The sequence below is a fragment of the Salmo salar genome, chromosome ssa04 (genome assembly GCF_905237065.1).
Source record: "Salmo salar chromosome ssa04, Ssal_v3.1, whole genome shotgun sequence".
In the NCBI taxonomy this organism is placed as follows: domain Eukaryota; kingdom Metazoa; phylum Chordata; class Actinopteri; order Salmoniformes; family Salmonidae; genus Salmo; species Salmo salar.
In genome coordinates, this window is record NC_059445.1 from 3,004,024 (window position 1) to 3,011,523 (window position 7,500).

At 44.4% G+C, this 7,500-nt stretch overlaps 1 protein-coding gene across 1 annotated transcript in view; it reads left to right on the forward strand.

The window, feature by feature from the left end:
- The window catches only part of LOC123742381 (protein Dok-7), a 33,639-nt gene that overhangs the window by 20,516 nt on the left and 5,623 nt on the right, over positions 1–7,500 (forward strand). The window lies entirely within an intron of this gene.

The window sequence follows — 7,500 nt, forward strand, 5'->3', positions numbered from 1 at the left end:
TAGACTGTCATCTACACATAACAGTTACAGGAAGAACACTTCTCTCTATCTAAACCTGTCTTTAGACTGTCATCTACACATAACAGTTACAGGAAGAACACTTCTCTCTACCTAAACCTGTCTTTAGACTGTCATCTAGACATAACAGTTACAGGAGGAACACTTCTCTCTACCTAAACCTGTCTTTAGACTGTCATCTACACATAACAGTTACAGGAGGAACACTTCTCTCTACCTAAACCTGTCTTTAGACTGTCATCTACACATAACAGTTACAGGAAGAACACTTCTCTCTATCTAAACCTGTCTTTAGACTGTCATCTACACATAACAGTTACAGGAAGAACACTTCTCTCTACCTAAACCTGTCTTTAGACTGTCATCTACACATAACAGTTACAGGAAGAACACTTCTCTCTACCTAAAGCCTGTCTTTAGACTGTCATCTACACATAACAGTTACAGGAAGAACACTTCTCTCTACCTAAACCTGTCTTTAGACTGTCATCTACACATAACAGTTACAGGAAGAACACTTCTCTCTACCTAAAGCCTGTCTTTAGACTGTCATCTACACATAACAGTTACAGGAAGAACACTTCTCTCTACCTAAAGCCTGTCTTTAGACTGTCATCTACACATAACAGTTACAGGAGGAACACTTCTCTCTATCTAAACCTGTCTTTAGACTGTCATCTACACATAACAGTTACAGGAGGAACACTTCTCTCTACCTAAAGCCTGTCTTTAGACTGTCATCTACACATAACAGTTACAGGAAGAACACTTCTCTCTATCTAAAGCCTGTCTTTAGACTGTCATCTACACATAACAGTTACAGGAAGAACACTTCTCTCTACCTAAAGCCTGTCTTTAGACTGTCATCTACACATAACAGTTACAGGAGGAACACTTCTCTCTACCTAAAGCCTGTCTTTAGACTGTCATCTACACATAACAGTTACAGGAGGAACACTTCTCTCTACCTAAACCTGTCTTTAGACTGTCATCTACACATAACAGTTACAGGAAGAACACTTCTCTCTACCTAAACCTGTCTTTAGACTGTCATCTACACAGAACAGTTACAGGAGGAACACTTCTCTCTATCTAAAGCCTGTCTTTAGACTGTCATCTACACATAACAGTTACAGGAAGAACACTTCTCTCTACCTAAAGCCTGTCTTTAGACTGTCATCTACACATAACAGTTACAGGAAGAACACTTCTCTCTACCTAAACCTGTCTTTAGACTGTCATCTACACAGAACAGTTACAGGAAGAACACTTCTCTCTATCTAAACCTGTCTTTAGACTGTCATCTACACAGAACAGTTACAGGAAGAACACTTCTCTCTACCTAAACCTGTCTTTAGACTGTCATCTACACATAACAGTTACAGGAAGAACACTTCTCTCTACCTAAACCTGTCTTTAGACTGTCATCTACACATAACAGTTACAGGAAGAACACTTCTCTCTATCTAAACCTGTCTTTAGACTGTCATCTACACATAACAGTTACAGGAAGAACACTTCTCTCTATCTAAACCTGTCTTTAGACTGTCATCTCCATAGTTACAGGAGGAACACTTCTCTCTACCTAAACCTGTCTTTAGACTGTCATCTACACATAACAGTTACAGGAAGAACACTTCTCTCTACCTAAACCTGTCTTTAGACTGTCATCTACACATAACAGTTACAGGAAGAACACTTCTCTCTATCTAAACCTGTCTTTAGACTGTCATCTACACATAACAGTTACAGGAGGAACACTTCTCTCTACCTAAAACCTGTCTTTAGACTGTCATCTACACATAACAGTTACAGGAGGAACACTTCTCTCTACCTAAACCTGTCTTTAGACTGTCGTCTCCATAGTTACAGGAGGAACACTTCTCTCTACCTAAAGCCTGTCTTGGTTAACAGAGAGACAAGGTGCCCCAGTAAACAAAGCTTTCTCTGGGATAAGAAAATCTGACGTCTTCCCAGGTCCTCGTCTCTACTCCCAAATCCTTCCCCCCAGCTGCTCTCCTGGCACACCTATATAGAGGAAGACACAAAGCAATGAGTGGGACTGGGCTGTGTACTAATTGGCTTTCCACTGAGTACTTCTCCACTGAGGAGGATGTTGTCATGTCGTCTTCCTCCGGCTGGTCACTGAACCCTCACACCTTATAAAGAAAGACACAGCCTTAGAGATGAGGTGCCGACCAGTAGACAGATCACTCAGAGAAACGCACAGCCTTAGAGATGAGGTGCTGACCAGTAGACAGATCACTCAGAGAAACACAGCCTTAGAGATGAGGTGCTGACCAGTAGACAGATCACTCAGAGAAACACAGCCTTAGAGACGAGGTGCTGACCAGTAGACAGATCACTCAGAGAAACACACAGCCTTAGAGATGAGGTGCTGACCAGTAGACAGATCACTCAGAGAAACACAGCCTTAGAGACGAGGTGCTGACCAGTAGACAGATCACTCAGAGAAACACAGCCTTAGAGACGAGGTGCTGACCAGGAGACAGATCACTCAGAGAAACACAGCCTTAGAGATGAGGTGCCCACCAGTAGACAGATCACTCAGAGAAACACAGCCTTAGAGACGAGGTGCTGACCAGTAGACAGATCACTCAGAGAAACACAGCCTTAGAGACGAGGTGCTGACCAGTAGACAGATCACTCAGAGAAACACACAGCCTTAGAGATGAGGTGCTGACCAGTAGACAGATCACTCAGAGAAACATACAGCCTTAGAGACGAGGTGCTGACCAGTAGACAGATCACTCAGAGAAACACAGCCTTAGAGACGAGGTGCCGACCAGTAGACAGATCACTCAGAGAAACACAGCCTTAGAGACGAGGTGCCGACCAGTAGACAGATCACTCAGAGAAACACACAGCCTTAGAGATGAGGTGCTGACCAGTAGACAGATCACTCAGAGAAACACACAGCCTTAGAGATGAGGTGCCGACCAGTAGACAGATCACTCAGAGAAACACAGCCTTAGAGACGAGGTGCTGACCAGTAGACAGATCACTCAGAGAAACACACACAGCCTTAGAGACGAGGTGCTGACCAGTAGACAGATCACTCAGAGAAACACAGCCTTAGAGATGAGGTGCTGACCAGTAGACAGATCACTCAGAGAAACACAGCCTTAGAGACGAGGTGCTGACCAGTAGACAGATCACTCAGAGAAACACAGCCTTAGAGACGAGGTGCCGACCAGTAGACAGATCACTCAGAGAAACACACAGCCTTAGAGATGAGGTGCTGACCAGTAGACAGATCACTCAGAGAAACACAGCCTTAGAGACGAGGTGCTGACCAGTAGACAGATCACTCAGAGAAACACAGCCTTAGAGACGAGGTGCCCACCAGTAGACAGATCACTCAGAGAAACGCAGCTTTAGAGATGAGGTGCTGACCAGTAGACAGATCACTCAGAGAAACACAGCCTTAGAGACGAGGTGGCGACCAGTAGACAGATCACTCAGAGAAACACACAGCCTTAGAGACGAGGTGCCGACCAGTAGACAGATCACTCAGAAAAACACACAGCCTTAGAGACGAGGTGCCGACCAGTAGACAGATCACTCAGAGAAACATACAGCCTTAGAGACGAGGTGCTGACCAGTAGACAGATCACTCAGAGAAACACAGCCTTAGAGACGAGGTGCTGACCAGTAGACAGATCACTCAGAGAAACACAGCCTTAGAGACGAGGTGCTGACCAGTAAACAGATCACTCAGAGAAACACACACAGCCTTAGAGATGAGGTGCTGACCAGTAGACAGATCACTCAGAGAAACACAGCCTTAGAGATGAGGTGCTGACCAGTAGACAGATCACTCAGAGAAACACAGCCTTAGAGACGAGGTGCTGACCAGTAGACAGATCACTCAGAGAAACACACAGCCTTAGAGATGAGGTGCCCACCAGTAGACAGATCACTCAGAGAAACACAGCCTTAGAGACGAGGTGCTGACCAGTAGACAGATCACTCAGAGAATCACACAGCCTTAGAGATGAGGTGCTGACCAGTAGACAGATCACTCAGAGAAACACACAGCCTTAGAGATGAGGTGCTGACCAGTAGACAGATCACTCAGAGAAACACAGCCTTAGAGACGAGGTGCTGACCAGTAGACAGATCACTCAGAGAAACACAGCCTTAGAGATGAGGTGCTGACCAGTAGACAGATCACTCAGAGAAACACAGCCTTAGAGACGAGGTGCTGACCAGTAGACAGATCACTCAGAGAAACACAGCCTTAGAGATGAGGTGCTGACCAGTAGACAGATCACTCAGAGAAACACACAGCCTTAGAGATGAGGTGCTGACCAGTAGACAGATCACTCAGAGAAACACACAGCCTTAGAGACGAGGTGCTGACCAGTAGACAGATCACTCAGAGAAACACAGCCTTAGAGACGAGGTGCTGACCAGTAGACAGATCACTCAGAGAAACACAGCCTTAGAGACGAGGTGCCGACCAGTAGACAGATCACTCAGAGAAACACACAGCCTTAGAGACGAGGTGCCCACCAGTAGACAGATCACTCAGAGAAACACACAGCCTTAGAGATGAGGTGCCCACCAGTAGACAGATCACTCAGAGAAACACAGCCTTAGAGACGAGGTGCTGACCAGTAGACAGATCACTCAGAGAAACACAACCTTAGAGATGAGGTGCCCACCAGTAGACAGATCACTCAGAGAAACACACACAGCCTTTTTTTGTATCACAACTAGAGTAGAATAAATAACCGTAACTAACCCTAAGCCTATAGGACTTCCTGTTTCTTTGTTAGCCGCTCAACACAGAATGCCCACTCCTTCAAATCGTTTGGAGAAAACATCCTTCTATTTTAATCAGCTTTGTACAATTGTATTCTTCATTCTATAATATAAAATAATGCCACGGAATTCTAAGCAAATCTGGTCTGCTAAATGAACTAGTGTAGTCCACAGCCATATGGCCTAGCCACATCAGGACCTGCTAAATGAACTAGTGTAGTCCACAGCCATATGGCCTAGTCACATCAGGACCTGCTAAATGAACTAGTGTAGTCCACAGCCATATGGCCTAGTCAGATCAGGACCTGCTAAATGAACTAGTGTAGTCCACAGCCATATGGCCTAGCCAGATCAGGACCTGCTAAATGAACTAGTGTAGTCCACAGCCATATGGCCTAGCCACATCAGGACCTGCTAAATGAACTAGTGTAGTCCACAGCCATATGGCCTAGCCAGATCAGGACCTGCTAAATGAACTAGTGTAGTCCACAGCCATATGGCCTAGCCACATCAGGACCTGCTAAATGAACTAGTGTAGTCCACAGCCATATGGCCTAGTCAGATCAGGACCTGCTAAATGAACTAGTGTAGTCCACAGCCATATGGCCTAGTCAGATCAGGACCTGCTAAATGAACTAGTGTAGTCCACAGCCATATGGCCTAGCCACATCAGGACCTGCTAAATGAACTAGTGTAGTCCACAGCCATATGGCCTAGTCACATCAGGACCTGCTAAATGAACTAGTGTAGTCCACAGCCATATGGCCTAGTCACATCAGGACCTGCTAAATGAACTAGTGTAGTCCACAGCCATATGGCCTAGTCAGATCAGGACCTGTTAAATGAACTAGTGTAGTCCACAGCCATATGGCCTAGCCACATCAGGACCTGCTAAATGAACTAGTGTAGTCCACAGCCATATGGCCTAGTCAGATCAGGACCTGCTAAATGAACTAGTGTAGTCCACAGCCATATGGCCTAGCCACATCAGGACCTGCTAAATGAACTAGTGTAGTCCACAGCCATATGGCCTAGCCACATCAGGACCTGCTAAATGAACTAGTGTAGTCCACAGCCATATGGCCTAGCCACATCAGGACCTGCTAAATGAACTAGTGTAGTCCACAGCCATATGGCCTAGCCACATCAGGACCTGCTAAATGAACTAGTGTAGTCCACAGCCATATGGCCTAGCCACATCAGGACCTAACATAAGGACAACTCAGAGTATGTTATTTTGTTCTTCTGAAATAGACTAAATCTTCTTCATATCATGTTTCTTTAGACCTGTCTAAAATAAATAATGGATTTATTGTGAAGGTGTAGACTATATTACATGGATTTATTAGACCTATTAAATGTAGATGTTCCAAAGGTCTGCATCAGTGGCTTGTGGTCTGTCTGGAAGACAGGAGATGCTAAATGACTTCATGTTAATTAACTGTCAATTACCGTGAGACCGACCAGTTATTTGCTTTACAATCACCGGCTGACGAAATGTCATCACTGCCACAGTCCTAGACCCAGGGGCAGAATAAACCTGTGTGTTGAGATAATTGCGTTGTTTTCTCTATGACCTGTTAATTCATATGCCTTGACACTGTGATATAGGCTATAAGCCTGAAGGCCGAGACAATAAGAAGACACAGTGGCAGAATAAATTCAACCACACCTTTGTTTCATCACAAAAGCAGATAGAAACCTCTGTCCGGTTAAATTCACACAGCATATTGTATGTAACAAACAGTTACATGACCTACAGCATGGTCAAGCAAGGTAATGTTTCTGACATTTTCTGACCACTGAACAACTATTGATTTAGAACCACAGAGTTACAGCAAGTCACAAAGAAAACAGGATCTGCCTCCACTATTCCAGCACCATTTACACTTCAACACTTCAACATCATCAAATCACCTCTGTTTAGTCTAATACAGTGACAACTAAAAGATACCAACAACTATTTAGTCCAATCATGTGAGCTAAATATGATGTGGCTGTCCATGGTTACTGATTTCTCTGTGTGTGAGTGCACGCTCACAGGCTACGTGGCTAAAATGCTCGCTAGCCTAACTTCCATTCATGATTAACGTTAGCTAGTTAACATTAGCCTTCTACATCTAGCTACATGTTGAACTCCCATCCTCTCAGGCCAGAACACAACAATGTATGAATTAATGGTTGGATCAGAATCACCGTTATAATCATTAGCCATTACGGAGAATTAAGTAAAACCACAAGTCCAAATCCCCATCTCCATCCATGGCTAATTTAGGAAAGGTCCAATTTACACTAGCTAGCCACTAGAGGACAACAACACAACAAGATGCAAAAAATTCAAGTTGTTTCTGTCCATGACGTATGATCTCAATGTGATCTGATAGGAGTGAAGCCAAATCCAAGCTGGCTTCCCTTGACATTTTTTTTTATATATATATATAGGTACGCCAGGACCAATCACAGTTGAATTCACTCCGTTTAGCTCAACACTGATTGGCTATTATTTTATACTTTTTTTAAAAAATCAAGGGATGCCCAAATGCTCGCTGACTTCCCTTGCATTCAATGCTACGGGCGGCAACATTGTCATACTCTTTATGACCACACAGCATCAGATAGATGGCCTACACATAGAGAGACAGAGGGGCGCTGTTTCGCTCGCTCGAATGCGTTGTCCTGTGAGATACATTC